The sequence below is a fragment of the Notamacropus eugenii genome, chromosome 2 (genome assembly GCF_028372415.1).
Source record: "Notamacropus eugenii isolate mMacEug1 chromosome 2, mMacEug1.pri_v2, whole genome shotgun sequence".
Classification (NCBI taxonomy): domain Eukaryota; kingdom Metazoa; phylum Chordata; class Mammalia; order Diprotodontia; family Macropodidae; genus Notamacropus; species Notamacropus eugenii.
Genome location: NC_092873.1, coordinates 175,896,383 through 175,920,037, shown reverse-complemented (window position 1 = coordinate 175,920,037; position 23,655 = coordinate 175,896,383). Strand labels below are relative to the sequence as shown.

The following is a 23,655-nucleotide window of genomic DNA, read 5'->3' as shown; positions in this document are numbered from 1 at the left end:
GCAGGGAGCACTCTAAGCTCTGTGTAAGTGGACTTGAATTCCCATTATACCACTAAAAAACAAAAACCAAAATAACACAATGACATTGTGATTGCTTTTAAAAGAAAAAAATCCCCTCCCCCAACAAGCTTACAAATTTTCAGAAAGGGATGAAAAATTACTTTCAGGTACTATTTCTACCTGTACCAAAGATAAGAAAAATGATTAATTCAGTACTCAAAAGATAGGTCATATATTTGTATACAAACATACATGAAAACATAGGGATGGGGACTGAACCTGTGATTTCTTTGGTATAGGATAGTCCTAGATAAAGAAATTCTTTCAACAATTCAGGTTGGTATCATCTCAGCAACTTGTAATTTCAGAAAGTTTCCTAATGTGAGTTGCCCAAATGAGAGGCTAAGTAACTTGTCCATGGTCATACAGTGAGTTTACACTGGAAGCAGAAACTGAATCCCAATCTCATTGACTTAAAAATCAGCTATCTGTCCATTATGTCATACTACTATGCTTCTTACATATATATATATATATATGAAATAATTTCAAACTGCTCTAAGGCAAGTATACGATTGTTTGAATGAGTGAAATAGGTGGTACAATTGGAAATCATAAATAGGGAAAAGGCTGGAATAGGCTAAGGTAGTCAGGAAGGCTTTGTGGAGGCTTTGGAACTTAAGCTGACCTTGAAATAGTCTGTACAGACTATTTCATACACCATTCATAGCAAATACTGACATAATTTGTTAGCAGAAATTCATAGGTTCCGAAAGTTGGGGATCATCTGATAGTCCAATTCCTTTAGTTAAGAGTTTCTTAAACTTTTTCCACTGGCAACCCCTTTTCATATTTTTGGCAGTGTTCACTGGTGTTGCATGACCTGACAGCATGCACAGTGTAAAGTGTGTATGCTTTGTGTTCAGAATCAAGGCTACAGGGAAGTTGTGTGATGCAACATGTGCAAGCCCTGCCGGAAACACCACAGATTCATTACCGTTTCCATTTTGAATTAATGTTTGTTTGTTGCACGTTCTGAAACCTTTTACTGTTGCCAATTTTTTTGGTAACCCCATAAAGGGTTGTGACCCACAGTTTAAGCTCTGCTTTAGTGAAGTGACTTGCAGCTAAGTAATAGAGTAGACAGAATGCTAGGACCAGAAGCAGGAAGTCCTGACTTCAAACCTAGTCTCAGACACATCCCACCTGCGTCCCTAGGCAAGTCACTTATCCACTGCTTGCCTCACTGGCCTCAAACAGAGATAGTAATAGCACTTACCTTCCAGGGCTGTTGTGAGGACCAAATGAGATATTTGTAAAGTGCCTAGCACAGTGTCTGGCCCTCAGCTGGTGCTAAATCAATGCTTGTTTTCTTCCTTCCAGGAAAAGCAGCAAAGCCAGGGTTTGAACTCAAGTCTTGACTCTAATTCTAATGTTTTTCCTGGTAGAAAATCTTCTTATTTTAATACTTAAAGGAATAGTGGTTCGAAACGTCATTGTGGTTGAAATAAAACAGTGATGGGCCTTTACAAACTTAACCAGGCTGGTTCTTAAACTATATAAATATAATACATTACGAGAACAGCCTACTAGGATCTACTTGAATTCCGCTGGCATAACTTTGAAGAACTCAGTGTCACTTCCATGCCGCAATGAGAAACTAGAGTAGACTTAAAAAAATAAATGGACCTGTTGTTTCATTGGTGTTGGGAGCTCCTGGTAAAAGACTTCTTCTACTAATGCAGATTGGATTGGCACCTTTTCTGACATTCAAAGTTTTAGGCACTGTGCTTAGTGAGCAAGATAGTCCCTCTCTTCAAGGAGCTTACATTATAATGGGGGAAGACAAAACATAAAGGATACCTGGAAAGAGGTGGGGTGGGTGGACTTTAAGTGCAGCAGCATGGCTTGGTGCTGGGAGTAAGGATGTAAAGTGGAGGCCTGGTTCCAGACAAGGTAAAGCTGGCTATCAAAGCCTAGAATGCTTTCCAAAGGTATAGTCCAAGGTTCCTTTGGGGCAGATGTGGGGATTTTGGCCAAGTGGAGGAGGCACAGTTTGGCTAGTGGAAATAAAATGATACTTTTTACCAATGAAGTTCTCTCCAGGAGGCTGACTCTAACTGATCAGTCTACCATGAAGCCCTGACTGTAATTGACCAGTTTACCTTGAAGCCTGGTTTGTCTACATATGGCTTATTACTTTCCTGCCATCATATCCGTAAATTACATGTGAAGATTACTATTATTACTATTAGAGAATTATTATTAGGGAATGTTGCACAGTTATATATACATTTCACTTCCTGACTTGTGCTGTTTAAAGTCAGTCCCCTTTTCTAAACTCTCTTCCCACCCACCTTCCCACCTAACGTTAAGACTATAGGGAAATTTAAAAAAATAGCTTCTCCTCAAGAAAAGGCTTCTCAGGAAAATGCTCTAATGCACTTAAGTATATCTTCACAGAAAGCTGAAGCAATAAGAAGAACAGAATAAAGTAATAATTTTAATGTAAAGATATGGAGTTAAAACAGGATAAGAAACATTACATGTGATAACAATTTCAGAAAATTCAAAGGAGGGAAATCAATCCTTTCTCAAAAACAGGAACTGATTCAAATTTAAAGCTATTCAACTGATAAATGAACTTAGAAGATGAACAGGTAGTTTTAACAGGTAGTTGCCAACAGACATGACACAATATTCTCAATCACTAATAATCAGAGCAATGTAAATTAAAGTAACCTTCTAATTCCACCTCAATCCCATTAGACTGGCAAAGATGACAAAAGATGAAAATGACAAATGTTAGAGGAACTGTGGGAAAACAGGCACACTAGTAGACTATTAATGTGGCTATCAATTTGTCCAGCTGCTCTGGAAAATCATATAATTGTAACCAGAAAGTCACTAAAATTATGTTATCCTTTGACATAGTGGTATCACTATTATACCTACAAAGAAAGAGGGAAAAATGCATATACAAAAATATTTACAGCAGGTCTTTTGATGGTTGCCCCAAACTGGAAACTAAGGAGGTATTCAGGAATGGCTAAACAAATTATGGCATATAAATGTCAAATGGAATATTATTTTGACATAAGAAATTACAAAATGGACAGTCTATGAAGAATGAGGTGAGAAGAAGTAAGAGAACAACTTATGCAATGACAACATTATCAAATAAAACAACTTTTAAGAACTTTAGAGCTCTGATTAAAGAAACGGTAAACCATTAGTCCAAAAAAATGTAGCTGAAGTATGCCAATCATGTCTTTCAGAGGTGATGAACTTAAAATTCAGAGAGAAACACAACGTTTTGGGACATGGTCAATGTGGTGATTTCTTTTATTGAGCTATGCATGATTATTTGAGGATTTTGTTTATTGCTTGTTATTCAATGGGGAGGGGTGTGGGAAGGACAAATTTTAAATGAGTACAAAAATAGAAAATTTATTTTCTAATTTAAAAATTTTTTAAAATCATTCGAGAAAATTTAAACTCTCAAGGCTGCCAATGAGGACAAAGTAATTTGAGGAGAAGGGAATAAAGGGCTTAAATTATTTAGGTCCACTGTTAACAATAATTTAATCACTCAGTCTGCTATTTTTTTCAGTGTAGAAGAAGGCAAATTATATATATACATATATAAATTATATATATTATATGGAGACTTTTTTTAATGTTGCTCTTAGTCACTCAGTAAAGAGAATATAGGTATCTATTTAATTCATATACTCTGGAACCCAATAAAAATAATAACATTTATAGCTAGGATTTATATAAATTTATTATACGCCAGGAACTGTGCTAACTGTTTCACAAATATTTTCTCAACATTGCCTCATAAAAACCTTGGGAAGAAAGTGCTACTATTATTCCCATTTTACAGATGAGGAAACTGAGGCAAACATAGGTTAAGTGATTTGTGCAGGCTCACACAACTATTAAGTATCTGAGGCAAGATTTTAACTCAAATCTTGGTTCCAGGACCAACACTGAGTCACCTAGCTGCCTAGCACAATATGATATAATATGATATAATTCAGATACCTATGAAAAATAAAGGAGGAAAGAAGAGTATTACAGGTTTATAGGTTTTTGGGCATATGGTTTAGTTGCACTGTTATATACTTTATTTAAAATAAAATATATAGTGACTACCTCAGGAAGTCATGTAATAGAATGTTAGCTCCTTGATGACAGGGACTGTTTTATTGTTTTTGTAGCCCCAGTATTTATCACAATCCTTTGCACATAGTAGGAGGTTAGTGAATCTTTATTGAATTGAACTGAATTCACTCAAGTCCACACATACATGCATATCCTGTTTCAGGTAAAACGCCCAACTGAATCATTCTATTCCCTTATTAATAATGAATTTTTTTTTTTTTGTAAAATACAATGTAATTCAATGAGACCTTTTAGGTTCAGAATTTCAATGTTTTTCTAAAACATTTTGAGATATTTAGAAAAGCCATTTTAATCATTGGTTCAAGTGATAAATGTAGGAATCAACAAGTCAATGTATTTTTGGTTTTGAGAAATTCCAAAAAGAATTCAGATTAATTTATTGAATTTAAAAACATATGTTCAACTTATCCAGCTTTAATTTCCTAACAGTGTATTGTTAGGTTCTGGGGAAGGAGGGAAGATATAACATTTAGATCAGGGTTTTTAACCTGGGATCCATGAATTTGATTTCTAAAAATATCTTGATAAAATACAGTTAAATATAATTGATTTCTTTTTAAACTTCTCTATTTTATTTTATGCATTTCAAAATGTTATTCTGGGAAGGGATCCAAAGGTTTCTCTAAACCAGAGGTGTTAAACACGCTGCTTATAGGTTACATGTAGCCTACAACACTCTGAAATGCACTCCAAATCAAATTAAGATGTAATTTGGAAATATTTAACAAACAAACTTCAAAACGCAATAAAACATAGATAATATTAGATTTTAAAATTAAGTCAATATGTGGCCTGCAGAGATCCTTATATATGGATTAGTGGCTGCCACTTCTATTTGTATCTGACACCACCGCTATAAACTGCCAAAAGAATCCATGACAAATCTGGCCTTATCCTTATAGAGCTTATAGTCTATCAGGCAGGCAACCTGTGGCATAGAGGTCACATGTGGTCTTTTAGGTCCTCAAGTGTGACCCTTTGATTTAATCCAAACTTCATAGAACAAATCCCCTTAATTAAAGGATTATGTTTTGTAAAACTTGGACCCATTCAAAAGGCCACACCCAAGAACTTTTAAGGCCACATGTGGCTTTCAGGCCACAGGTTTCCTATTCTTGGTAGTGGGAAGATACAATACATAGACTGATACATGTAATATACAATATTATATGATAAGCACATTAGAGAAGTTCAAAACAATGTGCTTTATGAGGACCAGGGGTACAAAAATGGAGTCACTATAAACTGGAGGGTCTGAGGGAAAGGTTCCTGGAAGAGGTAACATTTGAACTGGGCTTTAGATAATGGATACCAATTCACTAAGTGACAAAAGGGAGAGTGACCACACCAGGAGTAAGAATTGGCAAGAACAAAGACTGAGTGAATTTGACAGTGAGTACTATAGTTTGGCTAGAGTATACTATATCTATCTATCTATCTATCTATCTATCTATCTATCTATCTATCTATCTATCTATCTATCTAATCTATCTATCTATCTATCTATCTGTCTATCTGTCTGTCTGTCTGTCTGTATATATAGATATCTATATGTATATATAGATATCTATATGTATATATCTATTTATCTATATTTATATCTATCTATCATCTATCTATCTATCTATCTATCTATCTATCTATCTATCTATCTATCTATCTATACTTTATGTATGGAAGAGAATGATGGAGAGTGATATAAGATAAACCTGGAAAGGGAGGGAGGTACTAGGCTTAGGTTGCGAAATATTCTGAATATTCTGGGATTTCAAATGGTACATACTGTGTAAGGGCCCTTGCTTTAGAGTCACAAGACTCTAAAATCTTTCAAGTCCTAATTCTGCCCCTTATTACTTTCATATTATCTTTAGGTAACTTCTGTGATCTGAATTTTTTCATCTCTAAATTTAGGTGTTTGGACTTGACCTCTGATGTCCCTTCTAGCTCTAATTTGTGAAATTTTGATTTTTTTCAACAAGAATAATGGTCATTGAAGATTTTTTGAGTTAAGAGAGGGCATGAACCAAATCTCTGCAAAAATTAGTCTGCCAGAGGAATTAAGTATGCAATAGACGCTAGGAAAAACTGTTAAATAAAATCCCAGGGGCTTTAAAGCAACCTATAGTTCTTCTGGTCAAAAAGGGAATACTTAAACAGGTGGGTGGTTTATTGGTACTTAATGGAGCAGTGGACCTGGAGTCAGGAAGACCTGGATTTAAATCCCCCTCAGATGTCTACCAGTTGTGTAACCTTAGGCAAGTCATTTAATATTCACTGGCTTCACTTTCATTGTCTGTAATATGGGGCTAATAATAGTACCTATTTCCCAGAGTTGTTGTGAGGATTAAATGATACAATATTTGAAAGCATTTAATACAATACTTAACATAGTAGGTGCTATATAAATGCAGTTCTTATTTATCATCATCATCATTACCATCATCATCATTACTATTATTAGTATCATAATTATTATTGACATTTCCCTGATGCTGATAATTGATGGAGGAAGTGTGTCTAAGAAACCAGTCTTCAAATGTGGATTTGAAGTAACTATTGATTGCTTGTGGAGAAGAAGAGGGGTAGAAACTATCTTGAGAAGGTGTGTGTTTGTGTGTATGTACTCTATTATCCGGTCAAACTGGCCTTCTCTCTGTCCTTCACAAAGTGCTTTTCCTTGGAATTTATTACTTTCTCATCTCCTCTCCCTTCCCCTCCTCTTCCTCTTTCTCCTTACAGATGCCTTCATTTGCTTAATGACATGGCTTAAAACAGCTTAAAAACTGCCTTCTATACTATATACTATTTCTGATTCCCCCCAATTGCTAATGCCCCCCTTACTAAATATCTTAACTACTGTGTATTTAGTTTGTATGACTTTATGTGTAATTATTCTGTATATACATCTATATATTTTTATCTACCTAAATAAAAGTTCTTTGAAAGAGGGATTATTTGTTCATTTTTGTATCTCCAGCACCTAGTATCTAGCACATAATTGCTGATTGATTGTTTAATGACAGTGCAGAATCTATGAGTCCCAGGATCGCAGATCTAGAGATGAAAAGGATCTCAGAAATGATCTAATACAACCCTTTCATTTTAGAGATGAAGCAACTGAGGCCCAGAAGGTTAAATGACTTGCCCACAGTCACACAGATGATAAGCATCAAAGACAGCTCTTAGTAGTTTGTGGGAATGTACATGTGTGGCTCTCTACTTGTGTTTACCTCTAAAGTTAGCCTTGATTTGTGAGAGTATGAAAAAACTGGGGGAAATGACCTCATGTAGAAACAAGGAATGTATCTATATTGTGTCCCCTTGGGCCATCCCCTTGGGCCATCCCAACAGAGCAATTCCAGTTCTGAGGACAATGCTAACAAAACTCTGTCAGATACATTATGTCTTAATAGCACAATCTTGAGTTTAGAGAAGTTTCCTCAAGGGAAAAACGAGCACCAAATTTTGGGAGGGGGAAGAAGCAAATCCAGATCCAGTGTCCAAGTGTCAATGAAGGTGGGTTTATAACAAGATGTATTAGAGAGGGAGAAGATTGGAAACAGTAAAACTCTATACTAGTTCAATTTAAAACATATAATTACATTTGAAGTATCTATGTTACATTGTGAGCTCCTTGAGGATAGAGACTGTCTTTTCTTCAGTGAAATTTTGGACCTCCTTTTCCATTTGGCCAATTCTGCTTTTTAAGGCTTTCTTCTTATCATTGACTTTTTGGACTTCTTTTGCCACTTGCGTTAGTTTATTTTTTGAGGTGTTATTTTCTTCAGTATTTTGGAGGGGTTTCCTTTATCAAGGTGTTGATTTGATTTTTATGATTTTCTTGCATCACTCTAATTTCCCTTCACAATTTTTCCTCTGCTTCTCTTACTTGATTTTCAGAATCCTTTTTGAGCTCCACCATGGTCTGCCACTAGTTCATATGCCTCTTGGAGGCTTTTGATGGAGCTTTTATTCAGGTGTCCTCCTCTGGTTGTATGCCCTTTCTTCCTTGTCAACAAAGTAAAATTCTGCAGTCTGAGCTCTTTTACAATGTTTACTCATCTTCCCAGCCAAACACTTGACTTTCTAACTCTTTATCAAGGTAGGAAGGACTCTGCTTCCAGTGGAGGTAGCAGTGGAGGTGGGTGTACTGTCCCAGTTTTCAGTGATTCTGTATCAGTCACTTGATCCCTCACTATCTCTGGGCACAGAGCTCTGGAAGCAGCATCTGCTGCTGCTACCACTCCACTGCCACCTCCACCCCTACCACCCTGGGGCTAGGCCCAACTGCGCTCTGCTCCACTCCCTGCCTGGTACAAAAGACACTTCCTGTCGACTTTCCAGGTTGTCTTGGACTGGAGATTTGTTCCATTCTATCATCTTGAGGGTTCTATAGTTCTAGAATTTGTTTATAGTCATTTTTTACAGTTATTTGGAGAACTTTGGGGGAGAGCTCAGGAAAGTCCCTGCTTTTACTCTGCGATCTTTGCCACTCCTATCTAGACACTGTCTTTTGCCTCTTTTTGTATCCCCAGTGTTTAGCACATCGCTTAGTACATAGTGGGTACTTGATAAATGTTTATTGTCTGACAGATGGAAATATGCCATAGGCAGCTGGGAATTCATGACAGTAGGGCAGAAAAGAAGAGACACAGATATGAGAGTCATCTGTCTGAGGGTGACCTTTGAACTCCTAGGCAACTGAAATTGCCAGAAAAAGAAAAAGAAAAGAGATGAAAACCAACAACTTAAACTTTAGTAAACAATCTACCTAAAGGAGTTAGAAAGAAAATGAGGAGCTCACAAAGAAGGCAGGGAAAGAATGATTAGAGAGGTCAAAGAACCAGTAGTGTTTCCAAAGACAAGGAAGGAAGAATCAAACCTGGTTTAAATGTTTGATCAAGTATCATATCTTGCAGAGAGGTCAAGGAAAATAAGGACTGAAAAGCTATTGAATTTGGTAATTAAAAATAGTCATTGGTAACCTTAAAGAGAGTAGTTTCAGAAGAGTAATTCAGATAGAATTGAGGAGATAGAACATAGTGAGAAACTTGAGGCACTAATTATAGACAACGCTTTCATTGTCTAGATTAAAGGAGAATGAAAAGATTCCTTTTTAGATTGAGGAGATGCAAATATATTCATGGATTCATGGGAACACTTAGGGAAAGGAAAGGGAACAAGCATTTATTAAGCACTTATTACGTGCCAGGAAGTGTTAGTTGCTTTACAAATATTATTTCATTTGATCCTTAAAACAACCCTGGGAGGTGAGTGCTACTGTATAGTTGAGGAAACTGAGGCAGACAGACGTTAAGTGAATTGCCTAGGGTCACATAGATACTAGGTATTGGAGGATGCCTTTGAACTCAGGTCTTCCTGACTCCAGGCCCAGCATTCTACACACTGCACCACCTCATCTTATAAACTGACCTTGCTTAAAAACTGAGGAGAGAAAATCAGTTGATATAGTTAGAATATTTTTAACTCTCTATGCTGTCCTTGGGTAAAAGCCACACTTATGATTCTCACAAAATGACCTGTTATTATATATTAAAGTGGTAATGGTGTTGGTGAGGGGTGGGGTGGGGAAGAGATGGTTTGGTTCTATTATTTCATTAATGAAGGGAAATCTCAGTGTGAAAACTGCTTCTACAGATCCAAAGAGAAACTCATCTGTAAATTGTAGAGTTGGAAAGTTGTCTGGGTGCACTGAAAAGTTTCCCACTGTCACACATTTACAAAGTATCAGAACTTGAACTTTCATCTTCCTCACTCCAAAGTTTTCCGCTGTGTGATACTGCTTCTTGATATATGTGTGTATAGTTCCAAATTTGTATGATTACTTATCACTCTATTTTGAGATAAACAACAAAAAATTGGGGAAGGATTAAGTTCCTTTAGGATAGCATAGACTCCAGCTGATAAATTCACATTGCTTTTAGAATTAGGGACAAAGGGGTGTATTCTGACCTGCTTCTTCTTCCCCCCCCCCCCCCCCACCTCTCTGTTTGGCTAGAACATTATAACTTTTGAAGCTAATATAGAATGTGGAACGACTAGCTTGCTGAGCTTGTGGCTTTATGTACAATCAAGCCTTGTTAGAATCCTCTTCATTTGTAATATCACTGTTTCAGCGTAGGATGATATTCAGTTCCAAACAACATTCCAGTTGATGACTAGGGATTAGCTTTCCAGTTATGTCTGTGGTGTCATTAACTGATAAGCATCGCCATTTTCCTCTTCCTTTCTGTTCTGCAATTTGGCTCTTCTATTCAGCTTACAAAGCATGAGTATGAAGTGGTTCTTTAAATGAGAAAGAGGGAGGGAAGTTTGAACAATCATCATTGTCATATAGCCTAGTCACATCAGCAAAACTACTAGCTAAAAATCTCCTCTCTTCTTAAATATAAACAAATATACTTTTCAAATAGTATATGGAGTATTGTTTATACTATTTCAACCTTGATATTCTTAGGAAATTGACCTATGTTAGAATTTGAGTATTCTATTACTTTCCTTTCAAGGCTTTCCCTAAGCAGAATAAATGTAATTGAGGGCACCTCCATGTTGCATGTGGATCCCCCAGACAGGGCTACTCCAAGTTCAAGGTACTCCAGGAGTCCACACCCATTCAAAACCATAGCTCATGAACCCTCAACAGTTTTTGTTTTCATTATCATTGGTTGTTGGACAGAAGACTTGTTCAAAGCAAAGATATTTAATACAATAGTTAAATAAGAAATTTAGCAATAAAATATTTTCCTCTATAAATCCAAGGCACACTTTTCTACAAATACAAACACCATCAGTAGAAAGAATGGACACATGGAGGAAACATATATATATATATATATATATATATATATATATATATATATATATATATATATATATATATATATATATATATATATATATGTATGTATGTATGTATGTATGTATGTATGTATGTATGTATGGAGAGGCATAAACAGGAACCACACAGAAGTGGTCAGGTACATGTATGGAGGGGCATACACATAGGTAACATGACATATTTTGGAGGTGACAACTTATACTTCCTATACTATAGAGCCACTAAAGTATTCAGGCAGCCCCTTCCAAGGCTATTCCATGCAGGTATGATAAATCTTATTGTCATTGCTATACGTATACTCTCTGCTGGATGCATACTCTACCCTGCTGGTATCATGTGGATTCTTTTCAGTTTGGCTCCACTGGTGCTGTTGTCACTGCTGGTTGTTGCCAGCTAAGTCTACTGAGCATGAGGTTGTAGAACATCTTGCTTCTGGTGGCAGTAATCCTCACTAAAATATTTTCTTTTTTTCATAGGACAAAGAGTAGGGGCTGCCACGCTCTTTTAGAAAAAAAGTCTTGGTGCTTTTTCTGCTACAGCTTTTTTAAAAAGCAAAAACTTTTACTTGTGCAAATGCAAAATTCAGTCTGACCCAGACTGAGGAGAAAGCTTTTTTACAAAAAAAAAAATGGTGTTTTTATTTTTTTCTATAAAAGAAGTAGATCAGAGTAGTCCCTAATCAAATTGGGGACTTTTTCTAAACAACCTCATAACAGAGTTTGGGAGTTTGCTAAAAACAAACAAACAAAAATCCAACTAATCAAACAACAAGCCAACTAACCAAACACACACACATACACACACACACACACACACACACACACACACACACACACACACACACACCAACCTGGTATATTAGAAGGCATTGGCCACTGGATGAAGGTATTTGATGGAATATAGAGAACACCTAGTGACTTATCTGGCTGAGGATCTGTTACGTCCCTGGGGGCCCTTTAAAAAACAAGTTGTTCGCACTGTGAGTCATTCAGTTCATGCATCAGCTCTGGAGGAAAGATATAACTTTTGAGGGAGTTCTCAGCTCTTAGGAACACAATTAACCCTCATGCTTGAGAGCATAAAGGAGGGGATTTTGCTCTCTACTCTCCTTCCCCACCATTGACAGTGACATCATACAGCAGAAGCATATGGCCATCATCATCATGTACGTGGATGTGGTATGAAAGGGATATTTAAAGGTATGGCTTCCTAAATCCCAATCTTTTGTGTAGAAGAGGGCATATTCAGAATCCTCTAGTCTTTTTGATCCCAGAATCTAGTCAAGGAAGAACGGTTCAACAAATTATGACACATAAATGTAATGAAATATCAAACATATAAAAAATATGAAATGAAAAAATGTCTATGAACTTATGCAGAATAAAGTAAGTAGAATCAGTGGAACCATTTATATAAGAACAACACTATAAAGACAAACAACTTAAAATACTTAAGCACTCTGATCGATATAATTGTCTACCACAATTCAAGAGGACTGATGATAAAACATGCTACCCACTTCCTCAAAGAGAACTGATGGACTCAAGATGAAACATGGACTCAATGAATGTGAGAATTTGTTTTGCATAGCTATATTTGTTACAACAGCTTTTTCTTCTGTTTTCAATGGGGGAAGTAGATGGATTCAAAAAGAGGTCTCCTTTCCCCCCACCCCAACAACAACAACAACAACAACGCATCAGAAATGAAAACAGAAGGAAAGCTAGAAGGAGTCATAGACAAATAAGAATGGTTTTGAAAGTTATATGCTGAATCTATCATGTGCTTGAAAAGAAAAGTAAAATCTACGTAAGACATCAGCAATTTCATATACTCCTTTCCTGCTCTGCAATGTTGATTTTATTTGGTATTTAAGGTTAGAATAAAAAATATTCATTAGGGCACTTTGCTCCTTCTATTGCACACAAGAATGCCACATTTTGGGCATTTCTTATCATCTTAATGTTACTCTTGATACCAATTTTGATAAGACATTCCATGTTGCAGATGCTGGTAGCTGTCCTTTGTTCTTGAAGAGGACCAAAATGACATCACCATGATAAAGTGAAGTTTCAGTGTGTATGATTGTGGCTGATTAGACCAATATGAGCTCAGAATTCTCTACCACAGACTGAGCACAGATAGTCCATGTGAAGTAGTTACTCCAAATTTGTGCATTTGTGTTTCCTCTGTGGTGTTTCAGTTCTGCTTTGCTCATACAGCACAGCATCTTTTCTGATGTGCACATGCCAGGCTGAATGGTCCTGTGACAATGTCTCCCATGTTGCACAATCAAATCCAAAGTTTTGCAGGTAGCATCAAGGAATAGTTTTATAGTTTCTTTCTAAAAGTTTTATTTATGTCTTGAGATTTTTAAACTTTGATTTTTTTTTCACCATTAATGTGATCTTTTATTATCTTTTAAGACCAGCCTATTAAGTCATGGTTAAAAAGTTTTACAATTCTAGTGAGACATAGATGGCATGCACATGTTTTCTTGGTCTGTTTCCATTCAACCCTGTGAGATCTTTAGGGATTGACAACACTAAGGGACTTTCAGTGGAAGTTGTCAAAGAGTCTTCTAATTTGCTGCAGAATTGGAGGTGCTTTTGAGCTAGTCAATGTACAAAAGGGACCATTTGTCCCTTCCTTGTTCTCTTCTTTCCTGGGTTAGAAGCTTGCTAACTGGTTTAAGCTGTGTCCTGAGAGCCAAGTGGGGAAAGAGGTAATAGTCTATACATGTCACCCAGCCTACCATTTGTATGTGAGTGCTTGGCTACCTCTGTCTCTTTTTTCTTTCCTGATCTTTGGTTTCATTCCTGAGATGCAGGTTTGAGTAATACATGTGAAAATGGAGATCCTGATCCACCAAGCAGAAGTCAGGCTTTCCCTGGATTGAATAAGGTTCACAAACTCTAGTAGCTGTGTACAGAACAGGGAAGCAGAGAGTGCTCCAACTCCCGTGTCTCTCCTTGCTAGAGTAGCATAGTATTTGTTAATATTCATCATTTTTCAGATACTACACAAATTCTGTAAATGTAGGAGTGAGGTTGGCTTGATGGCAATAACATGCTATTGTGTAGTTCAGCTTTATAGTTTATTATTAACAAGCATGCATTCTTTCTGTGTATATTTTTATGAAAGGAACAAAGAAAATAATGCAACTTATAATATATGCTATATAATATATATAAAATATATATTATATAAAATGCTAATATGATCTTATAAAGAGCACTGAGCTTGAATCGAGGTTTGAATTTGAATCACTACCAGGTGACTGTGTGATACTAAGTCACCTAACATCTCTCTAAGACTGTTTCTTCATCTATAAAATAGGAATATCTGCGCTATTTTGTAAGGTTGTTAACATCAAATGAGATATTTTGTAACTATAAAGTGCTACATAAATCTAAGTTCTTCTTAGTGCTATTATTATCATCCTCACATCCTTACAAGAGCACATCCTGCCCTTTGAATTTGTCATGCCTCTTTTACAGATAAGAAACAAGATTTTAAATTAACTGATGTACCTTCCAAAGATACTTGTTAGGCCAATAGATCCAAAGAGGAACCACTTTATCATTTGTTATTATGGGGAAAAGAGTTGGGCTCAAAAGGCCTAGATTTGAATTCTGATTATTCAAGACTTTAGGCAAATTATTTAACTTCTCTAAACCTCAGCTTCCTTCTTTTAAAAATCAAGTCAGTAAGGACCTATTAAGCATTACTTATGTTCCAGGCTATGTGCTAAGCACTGGAGATACAAAGAAAGGCAAAAAGACAGTCCTTGCTCTTCCACAGTCTAGTTACAAGCATACAAAAGTGTTACAAATGTAAAATTGACAGGACTTAGCAACAGCTAATATTTTCCTTCTTCCCAGGACTGTTGTAAAGAAAAGACAAAGGAATTATTGTTAGTATTAAAAATTTGACTGCTAAAGAAATTCCATTAGGAAAGGAGGTTATCAAGGGTTGGGAGCCTAGGGCATTGTGTTGTTTGAGGGTTATTAGGACTACCCAGAGGGAAGAAAGCTACTGAAAGCATGTGAGAAAGACACTGTAATACCATACCGCTTAAGGTCAGGTCATCTTTATTAAACACACAAGTGGCCTATACAAAATGTAACTGGGAAGGGATCACCTAGGACAACCACATTTTACATGGGGGAACTGTCATCTAGGGAGTTTAGATGGATTATCTGGAGGTTGGACAGTTAGCTAGTGGAAGAGCTGGGACTAGAACCCAGATTTCTAGATCAACACCTACTTTAAAAATCACACACACACACACACACACACACACACTCTTTACAGGAGGTTTTAGGACCAGACAAATATGTTTGAAATTAAGGAAAGGATGATATTTAATATCTACTTTTAATTAACACAGTAACCATACAAAAGTATCATTGTCATTTGTAATAAAGTCCTTGGCTTCAGATTGCAAAGGACCTTCAGGAAAAAAGCTAGTGAATTTTGAGTGATTTTAATTAGTGGCTAGTCAGTCTGCCAACTTGTTGGAATGCACTTTCCTTCAAAGAGACCTTAGACTATAGTCAGGATCCCATGGGCTCTAACCCAACTACTTTTTGGGCCAGACATTCACAGTTTCATGTAAAGAAGTTGGTGGGAAGGACAAAAATTAAAGGGTGAGTCAGTTGAGCAGTTTGGTTCGGCACATGGTGCAACCTCAGTAGCGTAGTAATTTATTGCAAGAATTCGTAACTTTTTTTCCATAAGAGATCTCTGTGGCAGTGTGATGAAAGCGTCACCATTTACTCTGCACAGATCTTTTTTATACAATGTTGCAAGAATGTCTGCTCCTTCCACAGACTGTGGTTATTCTAAAGCAGGAATTGTATTGTGGTTTTCTTTGCCGCCCCCCCACCCCCGCCCAGGGATTATTACAGTATCCACAATAAATGTTTACCGTCCGGACGCCTTCTAACCAAATGTTTCAAAGGCATAAAATACATAGGGTTACAAGAAAAACTGGTTTTATTGAAATAAAGATGTAATTCTTTTCCAGCCAAGTTCATGGACCCGAGGTTTACTGGGACAATACCCCACCGAGGGTAAAGCCAACAAAAGTTAGCTGATAAAGCAGGCGACGGACGCTCTTCCCGCACTGATCCCGCCTCCCCCCACCCCGGTCACTAGCCCAGAGGAAAGAGAAAGCGACGCATTGCGTCACGCCACGCCTGCGACTCGTCCTGGGCACCTCCGTACGCGTGTGCGCGCTCCTCTCCTCCCTCGTCCCGCGAGGGCTCTGTGCGCGCGCGCGCTCCCACCGCCCCGCCCCCATAGGCTCCTCTCCCCTCCCCCGCGGCCGTCTTGGCGCAGGGGCTGTGGCCGTGGCCTCGGCCTCTTCTTTGCGGGTTGGAGTCGCTCTTCATCCGGCCCTTCCGCAGCTGCTGTCACCTTAAAGCTCGGGGCCCGCTCACCCTTTGCTCCACCCCAACCTTCACTCCATGGGAGCCGGCTCCTCCCTGCACCACTGGGCCGGGCTGCGTCGCCGGTGAAGGTCCACGGAGAAGGAGCCGAGCCACTTCAGCCCGGTACCGTCCTTTATTTACTTCTTCCTCCTCCTTCCGCGGCGCGGGGGCGGGGCCGGGACCGGGGCCGGGGCGGAGCTCCCCGTCCGCGCTCGCCGCCCCCCCGCAGAGGCAGCCGCTCGCTGAGGTCCCCCCTCCCTCCTGCGTGTAATTGCGCGCGCGCAGAGAGACGCCTTCCCCTCCCCCTCCCCCTCCTCCTTCCCCTCCCCCTCCCCCTCCTCCTTCCCCTCCCCCTCCCCCTCCTCCTTCCCCTCCCCCTTCCCCTCCCCCTTCCCCTTCCCCAGCTCCACTCTTCTCTTCACCTACCGTGCTTCGTGTCCCTCTGCACTTTATTTAGGAGGGAACGGGGTGTTGTGGAAGCGGTGTGCGATTGGATGAGATCTGCGTCCTCCGTCGCAAACTCTGGGCTGTGGCTCTGTGTGTCTCGCAGTACATCCATGCTTTTAGCACGAGGTAGGATCCAGGCTAGCGAAGTGGGTGAGCAGAGCCCGGCGCTGCCCTGCAGGCAATACCGCTTACCGCCTCTAGGGAGCGCTACCAAGTGCTGAGCTCCACAACCGCAGTTGGGCGGCTTGACTTTCCTGGTCTTTCTCGTCCAGGGATTCTTAGTCTGGGGTCTGTGAACTTTCAAATACATACATATGTATATGTACACATATATATGATACACTTAAATACATATATTTATTTTATATGTGAACTTTATGTGTATACGTTAAAGTATTTGTATATACAGACACTTATTTGATTATTTGCATATATTTAAATACAGATATAATTAAAAGTCCATAGACCCCATATATATGCGTGTATGTCTATATGTCAAGAAGTACTCAATAATAGTAAGTAAACCTTATGCCTCTATTACATCCAGGCACTGTGCTAAACCCTGGAGATAGAAATACAAATACACTGTAAAAACAAAGACAATTCTTGCCTTCAAAAAGTTTACAACCTAATGAAGGAGCTTACAATCTAAAGAATATATGCATATGTGAGCATTAGACCCCAGGTGGACTTATTCTATATACCTACCTATCTATAATATGTATTATATAGATAACTATCTCCGTATGATTTCCTTTGTAATTTAATGTTAGGCAGTAAGCATTTATTAACATTTGCTATGTGCCAGACACTGTGCTAAGCTCCCAGAATCCAAACAAAGGCAAAAGACAGTCCCTGCTCTCCAGGAGCTCAGTCAAATGGGAGAGACAACATTCAAACTATAAATGCACACACACATACACATATACACATGCATGCATATGCATACATGTACACACACAGGATAAATTGGAGGTAATGAGGAAAGCATTATCATTAAGGGGGATCAGAAAAGACTTCTCATAGAAGGTGGGGTTTTAGCTGAGACTTGAAAGAAGCTAAGGAAGCCAGGAGGGGGGGAATGGCTAAGGAGAGTATGCCTATTAAAAAACATTATGAGAAGGGGTCCACAGGCATCACCAGACTGCCAAGTCTTCAGGCTGCCCTCCCCTTTGCCCTTGGAATACACTACCCTCTGTTGAGCTCCCTTTCCTACTGTGACGCTTGTTTCTCAATTACTTTGGTGCACTGTTGATTTTTTGTATTTATTTATCCAGGGTGTGTCAAAAGTCTTAGTGCATTTTCAGTTTACTAGCTAAACTGCACTATTACTTTTGGGACATATATATTATTTGTCCAGATCACATGTAACATACTTGAGGACAGGGACTGTTTCTTTTCTTTTTTATCCTTAAAAAAAAAAAAAATCTTTGTAGCTTAGTACAGTGCCTGACACTTCGTATATGCTTAGTAACATTGTAGTTGATTGATTCAGTGCTAGATTTGGAGTTAATGGACCTAGATTCAAATCCTGCCAGCCTTTGGACAAGTTACTTCTCTGTTTTGGGGAAGTACAAAATGAGGGAATTGTAGTAGGTGACTTTTAATTTCCCTTGGACCTCCTCCACCCCACCCCAATCATTAACTTTTTCCCTTTCTCCCATATTATTGCTGTAATGATTAGTTGTTGACTTGTTACTCTGTTCCTGGCCAATGTTTACATAAAATGTGATTATTGTCATCCATTGGAATAGTGTGATAGGATGTATTCAATGTGGTATTAATAGATTTTTTTTATTAGAATGTTTTCAAGTGCTTTCTTTGCTACAAAGCCTCAGGATGCATTAACATAATTAAAATGTACAAATAATTAAAATTCCAAAAATATATAAATATTTTGTTCATATAGTTACACTAGCATAAAAAAAAATTTACTTTATACCTTGCTAGATTTAGGTTAAGGAAGGTACTCAAATATTTTAAAATGTAAATGAGAGAATTACAATCTCAACTTCTTTGAGCATGCCTAAGAAAAAATGAGATTCTCTTAAATATTTTTGGTTTGTCTAAAACCTAACTATCTTGAAAATAGGCAAGTGAATACTTTTTAATTTACCCTTCCTTCATGTTTTTAGCTTAGTATTCTATATACCATCACTCTTCACTTGGCAGAAGAGAGTTTTTTGGGTTCATCAGTGCCCCTGCAGTAATTTTCCTTGCAGAGTTAAACTTTTGTGTGTGTACTTCTGAGTTTCCATGACCACTACCTTAAATTTCTGTTTTGCCCTACTCTCTGCTCTGCTTTACTCTCCTCTGCTAGTGACTTCAGATACAGACAGGTCTGCTAGGTATCAGATGGTAACTCCTTTTATTATCTTCATGACTACATTAATATAATCGAGGCCTAGATTACATAGGAATCTTGATATTACACTTAACTCTTAAAAAAGACAATTTCCCACATACACTGACCTATTATCCTTGAAAATTATGCTCTTATTAATAGCCATAGCAATTTTTTTTAACAATCATAGCAAAACACATTTTATCTGCTCCCAGAACTATTTCCCTGAAGTTAGTCATAAGCTCATGGCTTTAAAGCTGAGAGGAGCCTTATGGTCCACTGAGTCCAACTTCCTATTGCAAATGGGGAAACTGAGGTACAAGGGTAAATAATTTGCCAAAGGTCACGTTGAACCTGGGTCTTCTTGGCTCCGTGTCCTTTATGCTCCTGTGAGAATAACTTTCTTTTCCCACAATTTCAGCAAATTCCTTCCCTCATGCTTAGAGGATATAGACTTTTTGTTTTCTTTAGATAAATATCTACTTAAGGTTTAAAGGTTGGAGCTGGAAAGGACTAGCCCACCCTCCTCATTTTATAGGTGAGAAAGTTGAGAACTTCAAAGTCACATGAGTAAATAAGTAGTTGGGATTCAGATCAAAAACCTTTGACTCCCCATCCTTTACTCTTTTTCACAGCACTGTCTGCAATCTGAGATCTGTGTTTTCCACCTTTGGTGATTTTGTTTATGATTCAAGTTCAGGTTCTCTAGAATGAGTACTGATATAATTATTTACAGTTCCAAATGGAAGGTTGGTGTAAAACATTGCTTGATATATTTAATCAGCTGTACAAGGAACAATTTCCTGCTTTTATATTACTTGTGTGCTGACATTGCTCTTATGCCGTAGCCATAAAGTTTTTGACTTAAATTTAAATGTACAAGAATTACAGAACAGAATTGGTGTGAAGTTTAATTTACTTAATCATTTAAACATAGTTCAGAATATGTTATGCTTATGTCTTATAGCTTAGGTATAATTGTTTTAAGCCAGTGTCATTAAATATAGGAAGTTTTAATAAGATGAATATATAATTTATCTGCCATTCATGCCCTCTCATCTTGTTCGACTTATATACGTATCTTCCCATAAATCCTTCAGTGTGCTTCTACCCACTCTCCTGGGGACCTTTTTCCATTTCTCTTGGCATTGTGTAGATATGTATGAATTTTTCAGGATCTTTCACTCTCCCTGAATCTTGCAACATGACCAGCCCAGATTCTTTTTTAGTCATTTCTCTATGATTATATCCTTGCACAAGTACTACAACCTTATCTCTTCTATCATAAACTTCACCACTGCTCTTTGAATGACCTTTCAGCTTTAATCTTTCAGTGGCTTTGGTCCATTACTTTTCATTATATAGTAATATTAGAAAAATGTTGATGTTAAAAAAAAGACGCACCTTTGTTCTAGGGGAAAGCTTAGGTTTGTTAAAAGCACTGTGAAGTTTCCCAAATGCATGGCTATTCCTCTCCTAATCAATTCTGGACCTAGTTTATTATTCATGTGCAATATCTATCCTTGTTTTATTTTATCCTTATTTTACAGATGAAGAAATTGAGACTGAGAAGTTAAAATGATTTGTCTAGGGTCTTGCAACCAGTAAATGTCTGGTAGGACTTAAACTCAGGGGTTCCTGACTACCAGGTTCAACACTATAGCTGGGAGGACTGTTATTGTCTTGAGTAGCTATGGTACCCTTCCTAAATTTTCTTGGGTAGGAGGGCTAGCTGGTGAGCTGATTGTTTATGAGTCTTTCACTTGGTTTTAGACTGTAATCTCTAGTGATCAGAGTCTAATTTCTGTCTTTGTTGACTGAATCAAATGAATAATTTCATTATGTTCAGGTAACTTATTGTAAAGTTGAAAAGTCATGTAGCTAATTTTCCTCAACAAAGGAGCATAGAAGAGAGAATTACTTCTGAATTCCTGATTACTTAGTTCTAGCTTCTCTCTAAATGTGAAATGTTATCTCTGTTTCTTTCCTTTATCCACTTTGCCCAGAAAATGGTCATTTGCACATAGTGAGTGCTTAAATGATTATTGAATTAAATTAGGATATCTTGCCTCCTCATTGCTGCCTTTCTATAGCCTTATTTTCCTTGAAAGATTGGTTTCAGGTTCTACTTCCTCAGTGAAGACCATCCTGATCCTTTCAGCTGAGAGTGTTCTTTCTATCCCTCCTAAAATTTTCTTAGAGTTAATCTTTGGATCTTTCCATTGCTTCTATCCCTCCTTATTTTGTATTATGTTTACATTTGTAGATAAACTTAGAATGTAAGTTTCTCAAGGTCTTTTTTATCTTTGAATTCCCAAAACTTCCAGCATGGTCTTACAGGTAATAAACAATAATTTATGTTTGTTAAATTGAATACTGTGGTTATTTGTAGTTTCATGATCGGTTTGAAATGATCATTTAACATTTCATTTAATTGCTTCTTAAACTTGGATGTCTCACAGTAAATTACATAGTATTATACTTTAAATGTCCTTATTAAGAAAACTAAATATGAATTTTAGAATTCTTTTATTAGGTTAACCTGTCCTTTGTCTTTTAATAGCTGTCACAAATGTGTATCTAACATTTAGATTAAGTTAATTCACAGAATTAGTTTATTCTTAATAGCCAGAGGGAAATATCATTTCTTTCTTCAAAGAGTCCATCAAAAATCATTATAACAATTATGCCCAATTTTTAATATGCCAGTTATTCCTAAATAATTTAACCAATTTAGTATTATTCTAAATTCACGTATACTTCTTATCCCAGTAGTTATGCTGTAACATTTGTTTAATAGACATGAAGAGTAAATAAGATAGGGTACTATTTTTTTTGCCTTATTAGTAAAATCTAGCTACTTTTGTGGCTTTTATCACCATAATTCCTTGTAAAATATTATGAGTAACTTTTTTTTTACACCTGTACATTTCCAGTCACTCTCTGTAAAGAGGAGACACTTCTACATGCTTTTGATTCCTATGCTTGTTCCTTCCTGGTTATGGCCATGCTTAGAAAGTCACCCTTCTGGGAATCTTAGGAGCTCAGAACTTCAAGCCCTCCCCTGGAATTGGTCATATTAGAATATGCTATTTCCTCTCCTATTTCTCTCTTTTCTCTTGTTTTCCTGCTGCGCATTAACTCTATTGAATTTTAGAGAGATTTACTAAGAAAAATTTAGGACTAAGTGAACTAAGAGGAATTTTTCAGAGCTACACAATTTCACATTTTTAGGATTCCTAGTTTCAGTTGGTTCTAAATCTTACCTCTTCTTCCTCATATTCTAGATTCCTTTCTCTGCATAGATCTTGTTTATTCCATGTCAGAGAGTTCCCTGTTCCTCTTTTGTTTGGACATTCTAAACATTATTCCATACTTTATTATTATTATTTTTTTTGGTATGTAGTAAACAAAACATTGAGGATTATTTTGAATAGGATATCTTCCCTCCTGAGTTTGTCAGATTCTTAAAAATTTTTCCTTTATCATCTTCAGAGTCTGGCAGAGCTAATTCCTAGAAGTTACTCATCTGTCTTCTGGAAACATGTTTTCTCCACTTGGGAACCTCAGTTTTCCCTTTAGGCTCCATATTGTACTGTAATCATGTACATGTACCTGTCACTATCTCCTGTTGGTGTCTTCTCTGGTTTTTGGCCTTAGAGAAAAAGGAACTTTCCCTCCAGGGTTCAAGTTTATAACTTTCATTTTAGACTGTGCTGCACTGACTTTGCAGAAGCCTCTTTTGACTTTTGCTAGAGTACTTTTTTATATCCCAACTTAAAGAAATCCAATTCTAGCCATTGTCATTTTACTCTCCTTGGTCCAGATAAGGACTTTTTGTTTTCCAGAGTCCATTTTGGTTTCTTTGTTCTGGTCATCCATCTTAAGTATACTCTTAATTTTGGCTATATTTCTTGAGTGAAATTAGATTTCACATATATTTCAAATTTCTTATATAAGCCTAATCTTTTGAATATCCATGTAGTCAAATATATTTATGACCAAAGATTGAGAACTACAAAATGTAAAGATTCACATGTTAATTAAATGTCTTTATTACTTAAAAGTATATATTTTAACCTGGATTATTATACTTATAAATACAGTATGGGTCTCATGAGAGGAGGTAATGCAACAGAAGAGAGAGAAAGGTGAATTTGAGAAATGAACAGCTCTGTGAAAGGTACCTGAGAATGGCATTTAGATTTGTGAACCCAGGCTTAAAATATGAGAATGATAGGCTCCTGGCTAGTGATGGATTATATCTAACAAGGTCTAGTAAGAAATATACTTACCTGGAAACTTGCAAAACTAATCAAAAAAACTTTAAATGGAAAAGAAAAGAATTGGAAGAAAACTGCTGGCATGTATCCATC

At 37.2% G+C, this 23,655-nt stretch overlaps 1 protein-coding gene across 2 annotated transcripts in view; it reads left to right on the top strand.

Annotated features, from left to right (window-relative positions):
* The first annotated feature begins 16,302 nt into the window (after positions 1-16,302).
* Positions 16,303-23,655, top strand: part of FBXL4 (F-box and leucine rich repeat protein 4) — a 139,365-nt gene continuing 132,012 nt past the window's right edge. Inside the window, exon 1 of one of the 2 annotated variants that reach the window (XM_072642903.1) lies at positions 16,303-16,611. The gene's annotated coding sequence lies outside the window, so the exon portion shown is untranslated. Of the gene's footprint in view, positions 16,612-16,909; positions 17,062-23,655 lie in introns of those variants that run through there. The other variant, XM_072642904.1, reaches the window with a different exon arrangement.